At 45.7% G+C, this 19,861-nt stretch overlaps 1 protein-coding gene across 5 annotated transcripts in view; it reads right to left on the bottom strand.

The window, feature by feature from the left end:
• The window catches only part of LOC138261016 (methyl-CpG-binding domain protein 1-like), a 1,081,642-nt gene extending 1,062,027 nt beyond the window's left edge, over positions 1 to 19,615 (bottom strand). For all 5 annotated transcript variants that reach the window (XM_069209617.1, XM_069209616.1, XM_069209620.1 and 2 more), the window contains exon 1: positions 19,305 to 19,615. The gene's annotated coding sequence lies outside the window, so the exon portion shown is untranslated. The remainder of the gene's footprint in view (positions 1 to 19,304) is intronic.
• Positions 19,616 to 19,861: the final 246 nt, after the last annotated feature.

Here is a 19,861-nt window from a genome sequence, read left to right as displayed (position 1 = left end):
TTCTTCACAGAGGTGTAGAATTTCATAAAATAGCTACTCGTCCATGTAACAGGTTGCTTCATAAATCTAATTGTCCTATAAAAATATCTACTTGTCCCTTTGGCGCCATGTAGTGCAGTGACACATTATGGCAGCAATCTCACTATATAAGAGCTTTGATAATATCCTTGCTGATTTTGCCAGGGCTAATATGGGCTTGAATACAAGACATTTCCTTATTGTGCCACCTTGTTGCAGATTTACATGCTGGGGCTGGAGGAACCGGTAAGCAATAGTTCCAGGGATGGAATACCCTTTTAATTTCTGTGCCAACCTACTAATTTGCATGTTTTAAGAGTTTACCAGCTCTTTTCTTATCTTTTCCCATGCTGTGAAAGGTTGGAAATTTACTCCTGACAAGGGAAGAAGTAAAACTTGTACCAGGGATGGGAAGAAAGTGGGTGGAGGGAAAGTGAACTAGTAAATGGTCAACAGATTTTCGCATGAGCAAACCTACAAATGTATATTTGCTTGTGACAAAATACAGTTAAATATTTTCTACGAGTACAATAATCTGGTGTACTTTTGTACATTCTTGTGAATTCATGAAATACATTAATCTGCACTAATGCAAAGACACCAACGCTGGGTACACTTTTCTGACTTTGGGCCCCTAATTAGCTTTGATGTTAACCAAGACCTTTTGTTTATTAAAAATCTATCGCTCTCTATCCTTGTGTCGTCAGGTTTCACTATGAATCATATAAATCTGCTGTTTCACAAGAAGCATATCAGGACACAAAATAGTTTTGATCAGTGCCAGGAACTACCATGAGAAATGTATACTTTGAGAACAAACAATATTTTTGCTTTTTGCCAATGTTCGTCACAATGGTGGGGGCCCGGCAGCTCTCACAACAAACTTTTACAAAAGCCATGTGAAAACAAGATACGCAGTGACAAAGCCAAAAGGTTGACCACAAATGTCAGACCTAGTGGCTTTTGCCAATGCTCGTTTATCTTCATGATTCCCACAATCTTGTTGAAACTGGTTACACTGATTTTTCAATTATGACTACTTTTGGGAAATACAGCATGCATCTGCACATTTTACTCAATGATGCTTCAAAGAAATGGTATCTAAAACTTCAAAGTAATTTAGAAAAATATTTTTTTTTCCAGAGTTGCATTTTTTCTTAGAACATTTTATTTTGAAAGCAAAGAATCATTAGTCTTACTTGCAAGTGTCTGCAAATATCTGCATCTAATCAGAGAGCATTCTGGGACCATTATACATAGCCTCATTTTGTTGAACTTTGCAAACGTGCAGTTACAGGAACCACTTTACAAATGTTTTTTACTGGAACCACTGTTAGTAGTGCAGTCTGAGTTTAAATTTATTTAGAGTGCTCAACCTATTCATAAAGGCTTTGCATTCATGAACCATAAATACAAGTTCAAACAGCATTAACAAAAGGACACAAATATTACCTCAACTGCAGATAATTCCCTTTCCTGCTCTATAAAGTGGTACTGTAAGCTGGCAGCCAAAGGGTTTGTGCTTCTTGGGGTTGGGCCTACTTGTCCTAAGGACAAAATAAACATGAAAACTTGTTGTCCTTGACCCCAAACAATATGACCTGGGCGTCAGGCTATATGAATTCCACACCTCAAAATCTTCACAGGTTCACTTCTGAATGAAGGAAAACTTAACCCACTAAAATGGAGGAAAAGAAATCCTGCTCTTCAGAAATGTCAATCTTGTACCCTCTCCAATTCCTTGGCAGATGAACTGGGCACCCTGCCAGCCCAATCCCTGTGGATAAAGGGTGCAACTTAAAGAGTGCTATTATGACTTCCAAAACATTACACCACTTAAATTTGTTAAAAGGGGTTTGTTATTGCTCCACTGATCTTGTAAAGTCACTCATGCTTGATGTGAGCCAGTTGGATTACTTAGCTACCTATACACTGTAGTCAAATGTCTTTCTCAAAACATTATGCAGTACACATTGCCTAATATGAAACGACAATCATAACACCAGCCCTTGATACCCTCCACCACCTCCCTATATATGATTAACCTTCAAAACAGATTATCTAGTACACAGGGTGGCCACTATTATGGACTGAATTATTTTACTGATCCGACTGTCCCTATCTACCAAGCAAAAGTCTCAGATCAGCCTCAGATCTTCGAAGACCTTCCACTTATCATTTGCATAATACAAACTTGTTCTCCATAACTACTTCAAAAGCCACTACATGATACCTGGTCAGATGCATAAAACCAGTTAAGCTTCTTCACCAAGGATGCAAAACTCTTACTCTTCAAGTCTGTCATTATATGGACATATCAGACCTTATGTACATAACATTGATCTTCTCTATCCTAACCAGGCGATTGACAGTTTCCTATATTAGGCGCTAGCGAATGTACCATATTGTTTCCGGTTATATGTCCACTGAAATGCTCTGAGGCTGCTTTAAGTTAGTTATTTAACACTTTAGAAACATACTGTTAGAAATGGGGTTTTGGTTGGCAGTCAGGATACCCTCTGTCCAAGCAAGAACCCTCACTCTAGTCAGGGTAAGTCACACACAATCCAAATTATCCTGTGCCCACCCTCTGGTAGCTTGGCACGAGCAGTCAGGCTTAACTTAGAAGGCAATGTGTAAAGCGTTTGTGCAATAAATCCTAAAATAACATAGCACCACAAAAATACACCACACAGTGTTTAGAAAAATATATAATATTTATCTGGGTATTTGCAGGTCAAAATGATCAAAGATGCAATATGAATTTATAAAGATATCACTAAAAAGTGATATGAAGTGTCTTAAGTCTTTAAAAAGCAAACAAAGGGGGTTATTACAACTTTGGAGGAGGTGTTAATCCGTCCCAAAAGTGACGGATATACCACCAGCCATATTACGAGTCCATTATATCCTATGGAACTCGTAATACGGCTGGTGGTATATCCGTCAATTTACCGTCTCTTTTGGGACGGATTAACACCTCCTCCAAAGTAGTAATAACCCCCAAAGTCTCTTTCAAACACAAAGTACCTGGTTTAAAGTGGAAAATCTCCGCAAAGGGCCGCAGAGGAGGAGATACGTGGAAAAATGGTGTGTGCGTCGGTTTCGCCCCTTCACACACGGACTTGCGTCGTTACTTTTCACGCGGGGAAGTCGTGAGTTGTTTTCCGGCGTGCGGACAGTCTGCGTCTGTGGTTCGCGGGATTACCAGATGTCCCGGGGTCTGTGCGTGGAATCCTAGGCTTGTTTTCCAGCTGCGCGTCGTTCCGGTGGGCTATGCGTGGAATCTTCCCCCTTCACGACAGGCGTTGCATCGATTTCCTTTCTGAAGTCGGGCAGCATTGTCCAGGCGAGGCCACGCGTTGCAGTTCCGGTCACACCGCAGGCGTCGCGTCGAGCGGCATCTTTCCGGATCGGCATGTGGTGAATTTTTCACCACGGAACAAGCTGTGCGTCAAATTTTTCGCTGCACAAGGCGTCCAAATGAAAAAAGAGAAGTCTTTTTGGTCCTGAGACTTCAGGGAACAGGAGGCAAGCTCTATCCAAGCCCTTGGAGAGCACTTCAGCAGCAAGGCAAGAGTTCAGCAAGACAGCAGGGCAACAGCAAGGCAGCAGTCCATTGTAGAAAGCAGTCAGGTGAGTCCTTTAGGCAGCCAGGCAGTTCTTCTTGGCAGGATGCAGGTTCTGGTTCAGGTTTCTTCTCCAGCAAGTGTCTGATGAGGTAGGGTAGAGGCCCTGTTTTATACCCAAATGTGCCTTTGAAGTGGGGGAGACTTCAAAGAGTGGCTAAGAAGTGCACCAGATCCCCTTTCAGTTCAATCCTGTCTGCCAGGGTCCCAGTAGGGGGTGTGGCAGTCCTTTGTGTGAGAGCAGGTCCTTCACCCTCCCAGCCCAGGAAGACCCATTCTAAATGCAGATGTATGCAAGTGAGGCTGAGTACCCTGTGTTTGGGGTGTGTCTGAGTGAATGCACAAGGAGCTGTCAACTAAACCCAGCCAGACGTGGATTGTAAGGCACAGAAAGATTTATGTGCAAAGAAATGCGCACTTTCTAAAAGTGCATTTCTAGAATAGTAATATTAAATCCAACTTCACCAGTCAGCAGGATTTTATATTACCATTCTGGCCATACTAAATATGACCTTTCTACTCCTTTTAGATCAGCAGCTACCACTTCAATAATGTATGAGGGCAGCCCCAATGTTAGCCTATGAAGGGAGCAGGCCTCACAGTAGTGTAAAAACGAATTTAGGAGTTTTACACTACCAGGACATGTAAACTACACAGGTACATGTCCTGCCTTTTACCCATACAGCACCCTGCTCTAGAGATTACCTAGGGCACACATTAGAGGTGATTTATACGTAGAAAAAGGGGAGTTTTAGGCTTGGCAAGTACTTTTAAATGCCAAGTCGGGGTGACAGTGAACCTGCACACACAGGCCTTGCAATGGCAGGCCTGAGACAAGGTAAGGGGCTACTTAAGTGGGTGACACAACCAGTGCTGCAGGCCCACCAGTAGCATTTAATCTACAGGCCCTAGGCACATATAGTGCACATTACTAGGGCCTTATAAGTAGATTAAATAGTCCAATCAGGTATGATCCAAGGTTACCATGTTTAAAGGGAGAGAGCATATGCACTTTAGCACTGGTTAGCAGTGGTAAAGTGTACAGAGTCTAGAAACCAGCAAAAATGAGGACAGAAAAAAGAGAAGGAGGAAGGAAAAAAGTCTGGGGATAACCCTGCAGAAGGGCCATTTCCAACACATACTAATTAAAATAAATTTGATAATAATAATATGGCTGAAAATAAAGAATAATCAAGTTCACGCAATTGACAATCACGCCAGGATGAAAAATTACACGGTCAGAAGAGACTCCCTTCACACTCTTGGACAGAGATTTAGAACAGCAAGTGCTTTCAGTTTAGACAAATCTCCCTTTTTAGGATTGAGCCTGAGAGTGCACACACTAGCGCATGCATCTCCATTTATCACAGCGCACACAGGTCCCGTTTTTTTTTTTTAAAGGAACCAACTGACATTTTCTCCACAATGTCGTTCATCGGGCTGAACGTGAGAACTTTTTGGACACTATCACACTGGTTTTGCTACTGGCTTCGCTTTTCAAATGGATGCTATGTTCCATAACTGCACTATTTAAGCTCAGCCTACACTCTTTCCTCATATCAGCTCAATGTAGTGTTCAGGGGTGCCTATCACGTTGTACTGACAAGTCGAATAGGAGAAATTTGCTGAAGGCTTAAAAATCACATGCTGGCTTAACACTGCATTTCACCATACCGGTAGATCGGACAAAGATTTGTATTGGGAAAGTAGCCACAAGCTCCTGAGCAGAATATGTTAGGTTGCGTTTGGAGGCCTTCCCCTTTTGTTGCCAGAAGACCGTTACACATGCTCCTCGGGTTAAACTATATACAGCCTGGCATAGCAATTATCTTTTATTCCAACAACGTATTTGAGTTTATCTAGAGTCAGCAATGTTTGCTTAGTGCATCACTATAGCAAAACATTTTTAGACGTAAAGCCGTTAACAGCATTTGTATTCATTGTATGCTTCTTGTCTTAAAAATTCCAGAAACACTATTAATTATTCATTCCATCTCATTGTTTATGTTTCACTGTTTTCCCTCCTTTTTGTTTCACAAATTAGGTTTTCTTTCACTATCTGTGGAGTCGTATGATCCTTCTGTAGGTAGGTTGTGTGGTGTGATATCTGCATTTTGATTTCCATTAGAGTTAGCTTTTTTCAAACGTGTGTGTTCTGAGAATGCTGTGAATGCACTAAAAATATCCTGGAATGGTTACGTGCTGCCCGTAGAATTTTCGAGCCTTAAAGTAACATCCAAGTGGATCAGGAAAGCTGTTCTATACTAAATATGAACTCCGGGTTGCACAATTTAGACTCCGCTGAACTGATCAGCTCTTACGGTGCTTCTAGTTCATTTCTGACTGCCACCATGTTTTTGCGTTACCTAAAGCATTTTCTCCTTTCTAGACCTTTATGTAGCCCATGTGTCCCCCCACAGCCTTTTAACTCAAAGTGAGGTAGGAATCAGCATATTACTTCTGATTACTAAAAAAAAAAAAAAAAAAAAAAAAAAAAATCACAGTCGCTGTATGTGGTGTGTCAGCATCTATGCCAGTGCACAACACTTTGGTGTCTGCAGACTCTTATCCAAACAGTGAGAGAATGGGGATACATGTACTTTTCCCCCCTCTGATCCCAAAGCAATACCTATCATTAAGACCCTCTCCAATTACATCTCTCCAGAGCTGCAAGTTCTTGTTAGGTCTCACCTACCAGACAGCTCAAGATGTCCTTTTGCAAAAAAACATCTATTGTCAGCTGAGATTGGGCTAAACAACAGTCCACTGCTTACCACTGGGTTGATTTATTATCACTTTCTTATTCAGTAGCTTGTGTGTTCAGTTTACCAGTGGCATGTGAAGTAACAGTAAATGTTGAAGCACCAAGGATAATGTGCTGCATGGCTAAATACTTATAATGTCCCAAAAGCAAGACCTATTGGCTATGCCAATGCTTGTTTAAGATTTCCACAGCATTTTGCAATACATGCCTCAAATCCTGCTAAACATATTACCACTGCTTAATCTACATATTTTAAAACAAAGAACTCTTTTCTCTGTCTACTTCTAACTTTTAACAATTAAATTGTATTCAAACATACACAAAACCAAGTCACAAATAACACTAACAAAACACAGAGGGGGTCATTATGACCCCGGTGGTCGGCGTTAATGTGGCAGCAGTACTGCCAACAGGCTGGCAGTACTTACCGCCACATTATGACATTGGCGGGTTGGCTGAAGCCAACCCGCCAATGTACCACTCCAAACCGCCATGGCGGTATCAGCTTCTGAGCTGGAGATAACCATCTCCAGTCCGGCGGCCGCCGTGTGCCGCCTGCAGGATTATGACCCCACCTACCCCAATGGTTTTCGTGGCGTTTATAATGCCACGAAAACCATAGCAATAGGCCCTATCAGAGACAGGGAATTCCTTCCCTGTCACTGATAGGAGGCCCCCACGTCGCCAAACACCCCCCACATCCACACACCCCCATTCACACACACATACATACACGCTTGCATACAGCCAATCACACATCCGCACACACTTCAAAACACAGACACGCATTCCGCCTTACATGCACCCACACACGCAATCAACACTAAACACACACCTTCACGCACACACTCACACATACATGCACCCACACAACCCCCCCCAACCTGCACCCCTGTCAGAGACCTGACTTACCAGGGGGTCTTCCGGCAGGAGACAGGTCGGGGCGCTACTACTGCCAGCAGAACACCGCCAGGTCGTATTATTCGTCATAATACGGCTGGCGGCGGTCTACTGGCGTGGCGCTGCTGATGGTGGCAGAACCACCTTGATGTCATCCGCCAGTATAGCCACAGCTGGATTTCCGCCCTTCTCATGGCAGAAATCCGGCTCTGGTCATAATATGGTGGACGGCTGGTAGCCACGGCGATGGTCTTTTGGCGGCCGTCGCCACGGCGGTAGGCGGTTTTTACCGCCTATTGTATAATGAGGGCCAAAGTTACAAAATGCCTTCAAAACTGCCAATTATAAATTTACATTCTAGTGCTCCTGGCCAAGCAAAATTCAGATGTTTCTTTGTGCTGTGGGTTCATTTATATATTACAGCATCATACACAGACTACATATAATTTGTTCAAAACGAGAATTTTAAAAAAAACTCAACACTAGGATTCTAGTGTATGAAACACCATAAGCCCAATAGTAGTGATTGATACTATCTTTTCAAAGTCCATATTACACACACACATATATATATATATATATATATATATATATATATTTATATACACACACACACACATACATACATACACACATATACCTCTTCTTCAGCTAGGTCTAGGATGAGAAGTTGATTAAAACAAAAGAAACCTTTTTCCAATGGTCTCTGCAGACAGCGAACAAACCAAATTGTCCTAGGTTTGTGAAATGTAATAAAACCAACCTTTTGAACACACTTTTTTATGATTCAAGAAGGTTGAAGGCTGACAATGTATTTGATAAGGTTTAACACTGACAAAATGAATTGCCTTAATCATACATGAGATACTGACTACTTGACAGTTACATTTCCTTAATATGCTTCACTTCTGGACATAGCTAAAAAAAAACAATAATGTGTCTACAAAGGCATTACCTTTGCTGGATTTAAAACCAGTCCCAAGCAGGTCAATTGGTCTTGGGTGAACGCATGCCTGATACTTGATGCCATGCAAATCCAGATGATGCAGGTCCAAGCAGATGTCTAGTCGCCATAAGGGTGCTTTGGGGATCACTAGTAATTCTTCACTTTTTTTTTTGTTTAACTCGATAAGACTCTTCATAACAGATGCGACTAGATGGATATTTCCTGGCCTCAAATTGAAGTGACCGGAAGAGCAGCTGATCTGGATCCCAATGCAACAGTAATCCTAAACGATTTACAGCTCAGTTTTTTCAAACACAGTCTGCCACTTTCTCTTACCATCACCAAAGACTTTGCCTAATCTATGAACCAACTGTTGGCAAAGCAATGCAATGCACCATGCTTAGTGATCACTCTGTGGACCCATTTTCGTTAGATCAAATAGGGAAGTATCATCTGCTTAAAATACTGCATATGTATTTAAGATAGAGCAGGGATATTTTTTTTCTTCAATATCAAGAGAAAGTTATTTTCTTACTTCAAAATATGTATCTATTCATATTTACTCCTAACAGTGTATTTTAGGAAATTAGGGCTATTTATTAGTGCACGAAGAAACAGTCATAGCATTACGTTAATTAAGTATAAATGCTTGTTAGTTTTAGTGCTCTGTGTAGTTTACATGCTTAAACAAATGTGCAGATCACTATGATTCACCTTGGATACTGCTTACTGCTAAGTCCACTATGCCGTCAATTCCTTGGCCACTGTGCCACAACCCTTGACACTGTGTATGTCCTCACTGGTGGTAATGATTAAATCATACAGTGCTTGTCTCTCCTCTTCTTACTTATATGTACATAAAGAGATGCAATAGTTGTTGTACCCTTTCAATGTTTGCTCACTTACATCGCTAACGACGATACACTGCGCTGTATGGCCAACGTTATTTAATATTAAATGCCTTTGTACAAAAATAAATAAAAAAAAGATTATATAAAAAAATAATAAAATGTGCAAATGTTCAGCTATCGATTCTGTTTACTGAGATTTTAAGGCTCATTACAAAAATGTTGAGAAGCACATCAAGACTGCGCTTGGTAAAGTCATGTATATGGGGAAAATGCTAAACTATTCAAAATCCCAAAACTAGTTTCAAAAGTTATGTATGCCAACAACGTACACAAATTTAACATATATAGTTATTGTAAATCTAATGTTATTAAACAGAATTCAAGCTACTGATGTTCTCAACATTGACAAATTTAGAAAACAAAAAAGTAAGAATATAATTATGTAGCTTCTTCCTCGGAATTCCGAAATACTGAACAGGTATAATTAAATGGGTGCAAGACAAGTTTGCTACTTGCTCATATAACTGCCTTTCTAAGCTTTATATTGGCTTTAATAAAAAACACACAGTTTCAGTTTACTCCAATCTCTAAAATCCATCAAGATATAAAAGCACATGAAAATATTATTTTGTATTGAGTTTTCACACAACAGTAGGGGGCATGGAAATATTAACAGCTCTTGATTCTTGTGAACTATATCCAGAACACGATCCTCAAATGAAGCCCGTAACAAACACATTGGGACTCACACTAGCACAGGACACCTAAGAACATTATCTTCTCATTCCATGAGCAGAAGCTAACTTCTTACTGCGACCATCTAGTTAGGACTAGGGTAGGATTAAGATTTGCTAATAAAAATCAGAATAACTTTTTGACGCCTAAAGAGGCCACGTTGATGAAGATACGTACAGATGCCAAAGACTGAATGTTGGAAGGTGGGTCATTAGTTGTGTGGCCTGCACAAGTAACGAGTCCGCACACGACCGCCACTGGGAACCAAATACCCCATTGTAGCACTTGACTCTCATAGGGTAGCGTTGCAGAGCAGTCCAAGGCTTGCTCAAGGGAGGTGATGTGGGCTAGTAATCCCCATTCACGAGCACACAAGCATGACTGTCAATAAATGATTGTCCAGTCTGTGCTTTTTCTTTTGATAAAGGAAAAGTACATTTATTATTCACACACACTACTCAATACCATGCAACAATCTACAAATATATACAAAGTAATGGAATCACTCTGGGCAAACATTATGTTATCTCTCAGGTCGTCTCAAGGCAGAGTATAATCCAACAATCCACACGGCAAAACAATCCACGTGTTCCCCTTGCAACATTTGAACATTTGACAGTACTCAACATTTTGACAGTACAGTGAAATGAAGACACCTACATTTGTAATTAAATACTTCCATCTTGCCAAGAGGTGGCTGTCAGTGTCATTATTCAAATTAGCCTAATCAGGGAACATATGAGACCAAATTCTAGCACTGTGACTAATAGGATTACTTTTAGATTACTCCTAATTGACCATAAAATAACAGTTCAATACATGGGGCAATACCAGCCTACACCTATGGTAGGCACCCTTCCACAAGCAGGAACAAAAGTTCACCGAAGCTTGTGCTTCATACACCAGTCCAACCCTTGAGAGGTTATCTTTCATGTGTCCCACCCTACCTAGGGTAGGGACACCAATCGATGTTGGGGGGGGGAGGCTGCGCTGCTCCTGCAGCTCCCCCGGTCTCTGGGTATTCCCTTGGTGGTGGCCCCATCTCCCTGGGAGCACCACAGCCGTTTTGGGGGCTCAAATTGCAGCCCCTGCCCTGCAAAGCATGCTGAGCGGTTCTCCCGCTGAGCTGGGGAGGGCCGCTGTACCTCGCTCAGTGCTATCTCTCCTGGGGGTGCCGGTCCCACCCGGACACCCCCGCACCAATCAGAGAATCCCTCGATGGGGGGGGGGGGGGGCCCAGGGAGAAAGCAGCTGCGGAGCTCCACACGCTTCGTAGCTGCTTTCCCAAAGGTCAAAGGTCGCCATCCTTTTTCTTGTGATATCTCGGGCCCCCATGGCTGATTTTCATCATTCTTGCATCGTTCCGCTCCTGGTGACAAGCCCTTCCCACCAGGAGCACTCTCCTTAGGCCTCCTGGCCTGGAAGGGTCCCAGATCCTCGGGAGCCAGTCCCACTGACTCCCTGCGCCAACCTGTCCTCTGGGTTCCCCCTTTTCCTTCTGGGCAGCGCGCTCTCCCTGCGCTAGCCCAGTCCTCCCCCCAACTAGTCCTCTGGGGGGAGGGGGGTTAAGGGGGCAAGCTTGCCTGGAATCCTTCAGGGGCAGAGTCCCTGCCCCAAGGGCAGTCAGGAGGTTCTTCCTTCCAGTTCTCCATGACGCCTGTCTGCAGTCCCAGTGTCCAGCAGTGAAGCACAGCCAAGCGAGAGCTCTCCCCTATGCAACCCTCCAGATTCCTGGCTCGCTTCTGCCACCCTGCACGGGAGCACAGGGTCCCTTCACTTAAGATAGGCCCCAGCTGCCTCCAGGTGAGCGTCCAGGGATCCAACATATCCCCGGTTGGCTAGCGCCACCACCACCATCACACAGGAGCCAGGGGTGTGGAATTTATTAAAATATCTACTTGTCCAGGGGACAGGTTGCTTCTCAAATCTACTTGTCCTGTAAAAACATCTACTTGTCCCTTTGGTGCCATGTAGTGTGGCGACAAATTATGGCAGCAATTAAAAGCCTCTCTGATTATGCCAGGGCTACTACCATAGTAGGGCTTGAATACTTGGAGTTTCAATCCCTACTGTAGCAATTTCCTTATTTTGCCACCTTTCTGCAGATCTGCATACTGGGGCTGGAGGAAGCAGTAAGCAATAGTTCCAGGGCTGGAATGCCTTTGAGTCTGCAAACCTACTAACCTGCATGTTTTAAAGATTTTCACCAGCTTCTCCCTAATATTTTCCCATAATAAGAAAGGTTGGACATTTACTCCTGACAATGGCAGAATTAGAACTTCTTCCAGGGTTGGGAAGAAAGTGGCTGAAGGGAAAATGAACTTGCAAATGCTCAATAGATTTTCACATGAGCAAATCTACACATCGTATTTACCCACGCTAAAATACAGTTCACAAATATTTTATAGGGGTACGACATATACCATGGGTGCACTTTTGTGACTTTCTTTAAGAATTTGGGGCCACAGGTAGGTAGGTTCAGATTTGTGACATGCAAATTGCGAGTCGCAAATCCGAATGTAGGATGGTGTCCTTGACACCATCTGTGATTCGCAAGGGCTTCGCAAATGCCCACATCATGAATAATCATGAGGTGGGTCGCAATTTGCGACCCCCTCACGAATGGTGGCCTGCTGGAGACAGCAGACCACCATGTCTGTGACTGCTTTTCAATAAAGCAGTTTTTTTTGTAATGCAGCCCGTTTTCCTTAAAGGAAAACGAGATGCATAACAAAAACGAAAATTGAAACGTTTTCGTTTTATTTTTTCAGAGCAGGCAGTGGTCCACAGGACCACTGCTTGCTCTGAAAAAATGTTTACAGTGACATTCACAATGGGAAAGGGGTCCCATGGGGATCCCTTCCCTTTTGCGAAAGTGTTAGCACCCATTTGAAATGGGTGCAAACTGCGATTGGTTTGCGCCCGCGTTCGCGGTCACGGTCACAAAACAATCCTACATTGCACTGCGAGTTGCAATTAGGAAGGGAACACCCCTTACTAATTGCGAGTCGCAAACCCGTTTTGTGATTCGGTAACCAGGTTACTGAATCGCAAAACTGGGTTTGTGCATCGCAATGTGCTTTTTGCACGTCGCAAACAGCGAAAGTCGCTGTTTGCGACATGCAAAAAGCTACCTACATGTGGGTCTTGGTCCCTAATTAGGTCTGGTGTTAACAAAGACATTTTGTTTTTATTAAACTTCTATTTCTCTCTCTTTCGGCTGGCTTTACTGTGAGTGATCGCATTCTGCTCTTCCACAAGGAGCATATTGCCACACAAAGTAGTTTTGTTCAGTGTCAGGAACTACAGTGGCAATCAGTGACGTAACGAAACTGGAGGGTGCCCCTTTGCAAAGAACATGGAGGAGCCCCCTCTCCAGACTCACTCAGGGCAGGTGCTGTGCTGACGGGGCCCCCTGGAGGGCGGCTGCGGGGCCTTTGTTATGCCGCTGGTGGCAACGTGTGCTTTAAGAGTTCAAAAACTTTTTGGGGGGGTTTTGCCAATGTTTGTTACAATGTTGAGGGCCTGGTAGCTCCCACAACAATAAAGTGTTACAAAAGCCATGTCAAAACAAGACACGCATTGATGAAACTAAAAGACTTATAAAAATATGTCAGATCAGTTGGCTTTGTCAGTGTTTGTTTATTTTCATGCTTCCCATAATCGTGTTGAAAATGGTTACACTGATTTTCCATTAGAAATATTTTTGGGAAATACTAGCATGCATCAACACATTTTACTAAATGACACTTCATTTGCATATAATCAGAGAGCATTATACTTAGCCTCTTAGCCTAAACTTTTCAAACCTGTGTGTACATGTTTTTTTGTTTTGTACTGGAACAACGTCAGTAGTGAAGTGTGACCTTAAAACATTTATTTACAGCACGCACCCTAATAATGAAGGCTTTCAAATAATGAACCATAAATACAAGTTCGAACAGCATTATCTTTTGGAAACACATGACCTCAACTGCAGAGAGTTCAACTCTCTGTAAACAGGCAGCCAAAGGGTTTGTGCTGCAGGGGGTTGGGCCTACTTGTCCCAAGGACAAAGTAAACATAAAAACTTGTTGCCCTTGACCCCAAACAAGATGTCTCGGATAGGAATTCCACATCCCTGGGAGCACAGGGTCCCTTCACTTAAGATAGGCCCCACCTGGCTCCAGGTGACAGCTACCGGTACCACTGCAGGCAGACCCACCTATGGCACCCTGCTGAGGGGACACCCTTCCCAGCCATTGCCACCTTACGGGACCCCAGGACGCACGCTGGGGCTGGGACACCAACGGTGTACCACGCAGGGGTCCGCTAAGTAAAGGCCTCTGCTGCCGGTCACTCATCGACAGCTCAGAGCGCCCCCTAACATGTGTGGCCCCTTCCCGCCTTCCTTTGTCCCGGGGTCTGACCCCACAGGACCTACCTGATTGGTCAGGCGGTTGGGCATTGCCTCACCCACCACCTCAGGTTTCAACCGACCTTGCTCCAGGATGACATCCTTTTGCTTCCTTGGGTAGCCTCCTACCCTACCCCGACACCTCAGGGTCCACTGCTGACTCCCCCTGACTCTTCAGGGTTAGTCACTTAGCCCAACTAGGGAACATAGGGGCTAACACCACACTTCCTTCAGGGCCACCCATCCCCATGGGTCACCCCTGGGTCCCTCACCCTCCCCACCAGATAACCTAGGGGAAATTAAGGGAATCACAACTTCCTCACACCCTTCCCTCACCATTGGAACACCAGTCGGGGTTTCCTCCTCCAGGAACTCCTTGGGGGTGTCACTACCTGTGGGTATGAAATCTTCCGCCTCCACCCTTCCAGTGGATTTAGCCTGCGCCAATGGCGGGTAAACAAAATCTCTTCAGGAAGAATGACTAGCTGGGGCCCCCTCCCTTTGGAAACCAGTCTTGTCCTTAGCAAGCATAAGAATTTCACGGGCCCCCCTAACCACTTCCTAACTCACGAAGTCAGGCCACCCTACCATCCCAGTCTGTGATGTGGGTATCAGTTGCTGTCCATAAACCTTTAGAGAAAAACCCCTCCTCATGCGGGCCCAGTGTGTGTAGTGTTAAGAGTTCAAAAGGCTAGCCTATGGCCTATAACACTTTGTGAACATTTCTTGGAAAGCTTCCTCTTGGCATCCTGTCACTTTGTGCAAACAAACTAGCCCTAACAACACAGTTAAAACCTTTACTTTTCATTTTCTCACTTGACATGTGTGTGCACAGGGCTTTCCCTTCTCATACCTCTAGTTCACATGACCAAACCTTTGAACCCTTCTCAGAGCCTTACACTCTCATATTTACTCATTACTGCATAGGTAATGTGTGGTAAACTGGGCTTATCAAGCGCCATGAATGCATACTGGAATGGGATACTATGTTTCCCGCCGCTGAACACTAAATGTTGGAAGGTGGATCATTAGCTGTGTGGCCTGCACAAGTAACGAGTCCGCACAGGACCGCCACTGGGAACCAAACACCCCATTGTAGCACTTGACTCTCATAGGGTAGCGTTGCAGAGCAGTCCAAGGCTTACTCAAGGGAGGTAGTGTGGGCTAGTAATCCCCATTCACGAGCACACAAGCATGACTCTCAATAAGTGATTGTCCAGTCTGTGCTTTTTACTTTTGATAAAGGAAAAGTACATTTATTATTCACACACACTACTCAATACCATGCAACAATCTACAAATATATACAAAGTTATGGAATCACTCTGGGCAAAGATTATGTATTCTCAGGTCTCCTCAAGGGAGAGTACAGTCCAACAATCCACATGTCAAAACAATCCCAGTGTCCCCCTTGCGACATTTGAACATTTGACAGTATTTAACATTTTGACAGTACAGTTAAATTAAGACACCTACATTTGTAATTAAATACTTCCATCTTGCCAAGAGGTGGCTGTCAGTGTCATTATTCAAATTAGCCTAATCAGGGAACATATGGGACCAAATTCTAGCACTATAACCAATAGGATTACTTTTGGATTCCTCCTAATTGACCATGCAAATACCAGTTCAATACATGGGGCAATACCAGCCTACACCTATGGTAGGCACCCTTCCACAAGCAGGAAGGAAAGTTCACTGAAGCCTGTGCTTCATACACCAGTCCAACCCTTGAGGGGTTATCTTTCATGTGTCCCACCCTACCTAGGGTGGGGACACCAACAGTTGTTGGGGGGGTGGGGGGAGGGGGGGGCTGCGCTACTCCTGAAGCTCCACGTCTCTGGGTATTCCCTTGGTGGTGGCCCCATCTCCCTGGGACCACCACAGCCGTTTTGGGGACTCAAATTGCGGCCCCTACCCCGCAAAGCATGCTGGGGCAGCCGCATACATGATGACCGGCTCTCCCACTGAGCTGGGGAGAGGCGCTGTGCCTCGCTCCGTGCTATCTCTTCTGGGGGTGCCGGTCCCACCCGGACACCCCCTGCACCAACCAAAGAATCCCTCGATGGGGCAGGCCCAGGGAGCCCACCCCTGGCCGCCCCCGCACGGCCAGCACCTCCGTGTGCTGCTGCGGGTGCCGGCCTGCTGCCCTGACGTCTGCCCACTCCAGCAGGCAGACACAGAAAGACTTTGTTCACACAGCGGCAGGGGGGTGCGCAACGGACCCCCCCCAATCGGATGAAAAAATCAACCAGGCTTCACGGGGCCCCGGGATGGGGTCCGGGGCCCCTTCCTCTGCTAAGAAGGGGAGTGCGACGGCACTCCCCTTTGCTCCTCTTCCTCCTGGGGTGCCCCCAGACCCTGGTCCACCCTGGGGGCACAGTCTCAAGCAGCTGCGGAGCTCCACGCGCTTCGTAGCTGCTTTCCCAAAGGTCAAAGTTCGCCATCCTTTTTCTTGTGATATCTCGGGCCCCCAAGGGCTGATTTTCATCATCCTTGTGTCGTTCTGCTCCTGGTGACAAGCCCTTCCCACCAGGAGCACTCTCCTTAGGCCTCCTGGCTTGGAAGGGTCCCAGATCCTCGGGAGCCAGTCCCACTGACTCCCTGCACCAACCTTTCCTCTGGGTTCCCTCTTTTCCTTCTGGACAGCGTGCTCTCCCTGCGCTAGCCCAGTCCTTCCCCCAACTAGTCCTCAGGGGGAGTGAGGGGGGGGAGCAGCTTGCCTGGCCCTGGCATTCGCCTCGCTGGCCTGGAATCCTTCAGGGGCAGAGTCCCTGCCCCAAGGGCAGTCAGGAGGTTCTTCCTTCCAGTTCTCCATGACGCCTGTCTGCAGTCCCAGTGTCCAGCAGTGAAGCACAGCCAAGCGAGAGCTCTCCCCTGTGCAGGACCTTTTAAGTGGGGGCGGAAGTGTCCAGCAGGTCTGCACCTCTGGTCTATCCAGATCCTTGCCCCCATCCCCTCCTTCTTGCACAGTCTTCTGGGATAGCTCAAAATGGCATCCTCCAGGAGTTATTTGCCACATGTGCTCTGAAAGTCTCAGCCCCTCCTCCCGGACATTCCTCACAGGGCTTCTCCAGCCTGCTCCTGGTACGGAATGACAGCTGGCTGATTGATGCAAGGCCCTGCTCAAGCAACTGGACAGAGCAGTAAATGGCCCTAATCCTGAGCTGAGTCAGAGAAAGATGACATCCCTGGATTACCCATAAGTTGTACAACTATGCTCTTGTAACCTACTGCATCATTCTTTTCTTACAGATTACAGTGTTCTTTGGTGTGACTCTGGTCTCGGTGGACCCCAGAGAACTGGAGTTGTACCCTAGGCCCTCCTTTCCCATTGACATTTAATGGAGTATCCCCACAATGCAAATACCTTAAGCACACTGATATTGGCATTGAACTGAGTGTCCCTATAGTGAAAAGATAGTAAGCACACCGACTGTCCCTCACATGTATACACCCCTCTCATGAGGCCTACTCCAGGTCACCACCCACTCTGCATAGTTCCTCCTGCACCAAGACTACTTAAGAGCGGTTCTTGGGCTGCGCACACTAGGAATCCTCCTCCCACAGCACTCACATGGGGGCACATCCATGCGCACACAAGATCACATGTAATCTGCCCGGGATCTCCTGCCCTTGCTGCGCCACAGCAGCCTTTCCTTAGCACGGCGGCACCGGCGGTAAACACGCCATTTTACCATGTGTTTACTGTGCGCAAGTCACCTCATAGGAGGCTTCCTCACAGTAAACGGTCAAAAACCAGGTGGTCAAACAACGAAAAATCAGGGCAGACCTGATGGTCAGAACCATCCTCTAACACTGAAGCACTGCCAAATTTATAACAATCGCCCTCGTTTGTCGAGGAATGGAACAGCAACGGCATCACTCCATAAGAGCCAAGTACAACCCCCTTTCACATTGTTTCAGAGGCAGCTTGTATCTTGCTCCCAAAGATCCAGTCCAATATGGACTAGAAAGGCAGCTACAAACATGATAGCTATTGCTGTACAAACCGACTGGTGGAAGGAAGAGATCTCATTGTGGGTATCACTAACCTTTATACACACACAAGGCAATATATATATATATTTTTTAAATCAAGCATAACACCACTACAACCTGAATGGGAACTTTTAAGAGCCCGTCTGGCCCAAATACAATAAACATGGTGATGTGAACTCACAAGACCTACGGGACTATGTATCCCATCACCTCCTCAGGCAGGAGTGCTCGAGCAAGTAGGCTTCAATCAGCAATCAAAAGCCTTCATTTTTTTATGTTCAATAGTGGAGACAAAGCCAAACAGCCATGGGTGAAGATCAGCAATGTATAAGACAGACAATCCGCAAGGAGTACGGTAAGGCCCTGAAAACTATTGGATAGGAAAAGACTTGATAAAGTTGTGGTATACGGACAGGATGTCTGACAGATTTATAAAATTAATCTTGATCTCGGAAGAAGTTGGAGCGAAATCTCAAGGTGCACATTCCTCCAAACACTAAGTTGTGGGGGTGAATAACAAGCATTGCTAGTTGTCAATGCACAGACTCGGGTGACAGTGAAGTACTATAAAGGGGCTTCGCGTCGGCTGAGAGTTACGCCGTAGAGCCCCGGAGTTTGCCACTCCTGTAATGTTTTCTCCGACTGTAAACATTAAGAGGAGGTCCTCACAATGCACCACGGATGAAAAACTGTCACATCTACATTTAAAACGAAAGAGAAACAACAGAAGCGCGGAGTACGTGACCTCTGATTGCGCCTCATTCACTCTTGCTTGCCCAGCATCTGTCACAGCAGATACGGGTCCCACGTCCCGTCACACGAGTGTCCGGGGTCTGGAAGTTCACAGCAGGACATCAGTCATTTTATGAGTTAGCACTATGGCTCGCACGTTATACTGCCGACATAACTATGCAGTGGGCACTATAAAAGTAAATGCTGCCCTCACTACGGACGAAACAGTTACTACCAACACCTCCATTGCCCCCCAACCCCCGGCAGCCTCACACTCCTCCCCTCACACTCCGCCCCGCGACCCCTCCCCCAGGCGGGTCCCAGTACTCACTCAGACTCAAGCGCAGGCTGTTCCCTCGCCGCCGGCAGGCTCCATGGAAAGCACCGTCTCCACCGGAGGGGGCGGGACGGGGGCGTGGGGTAACTTAAGTGCGCCACAGCCTGCCTGAGGAGAACGGAAGCGGCGGCGCGAGACCGGCGGCACCAAACGTCCTGCGGGAGGGATGCGCGGGGACGTAAACAGCTGCGGTGTGCTGATAGCGCGTGCCAGGGAGCGGTGTCGCGCTTGCGCGGGGCGGCGGGCGAGTCGGGAGGAGAGTGCGACCGATCGATAACTGGCAGGACAGCGGCGCGCCTCTAAAGTTCTAATCACTTCGGCTCTGATGAAGAACTAGAGCGTTGACCTAGACAGTCGAGGAATGCGTCGGAGGCGCCATGCTTGTTGTGGGAGCCGTGGGACCTCAAGCATTTTCTGTGGAGCGCGATACAGGAAATGTGGTTTATGCTTGTTAAGTAATGAACTTGCACTACTACCCTCTTTATTGTAAAGACGAAACACACTCCAATGTAGTTATAATCCTTTTATTCCAAGTTAGAGAGCGAACCAGC

The sequence above is a fragment of the Pleurodeles waltl genome, chromosome 10, assembly GCF_031143425.1.
Source record: "Pleurodeles waltl isolate 20211129_DDA chromosome 10, aPleWal1.hap1.20221129, whole genome shotgun sequence".
Lineage (NCBI taxonomy): Eukaryota > Metazoa > Chordata > Amphibia > Caudata > Salamandridae > Pleurodeles > Pleurodeles waltl.
The sequence above is the reverse complement of the archived record's forward strand: the minus strand, read 5'-3'. Positions and strand labels throughout refer to the sequence as shown.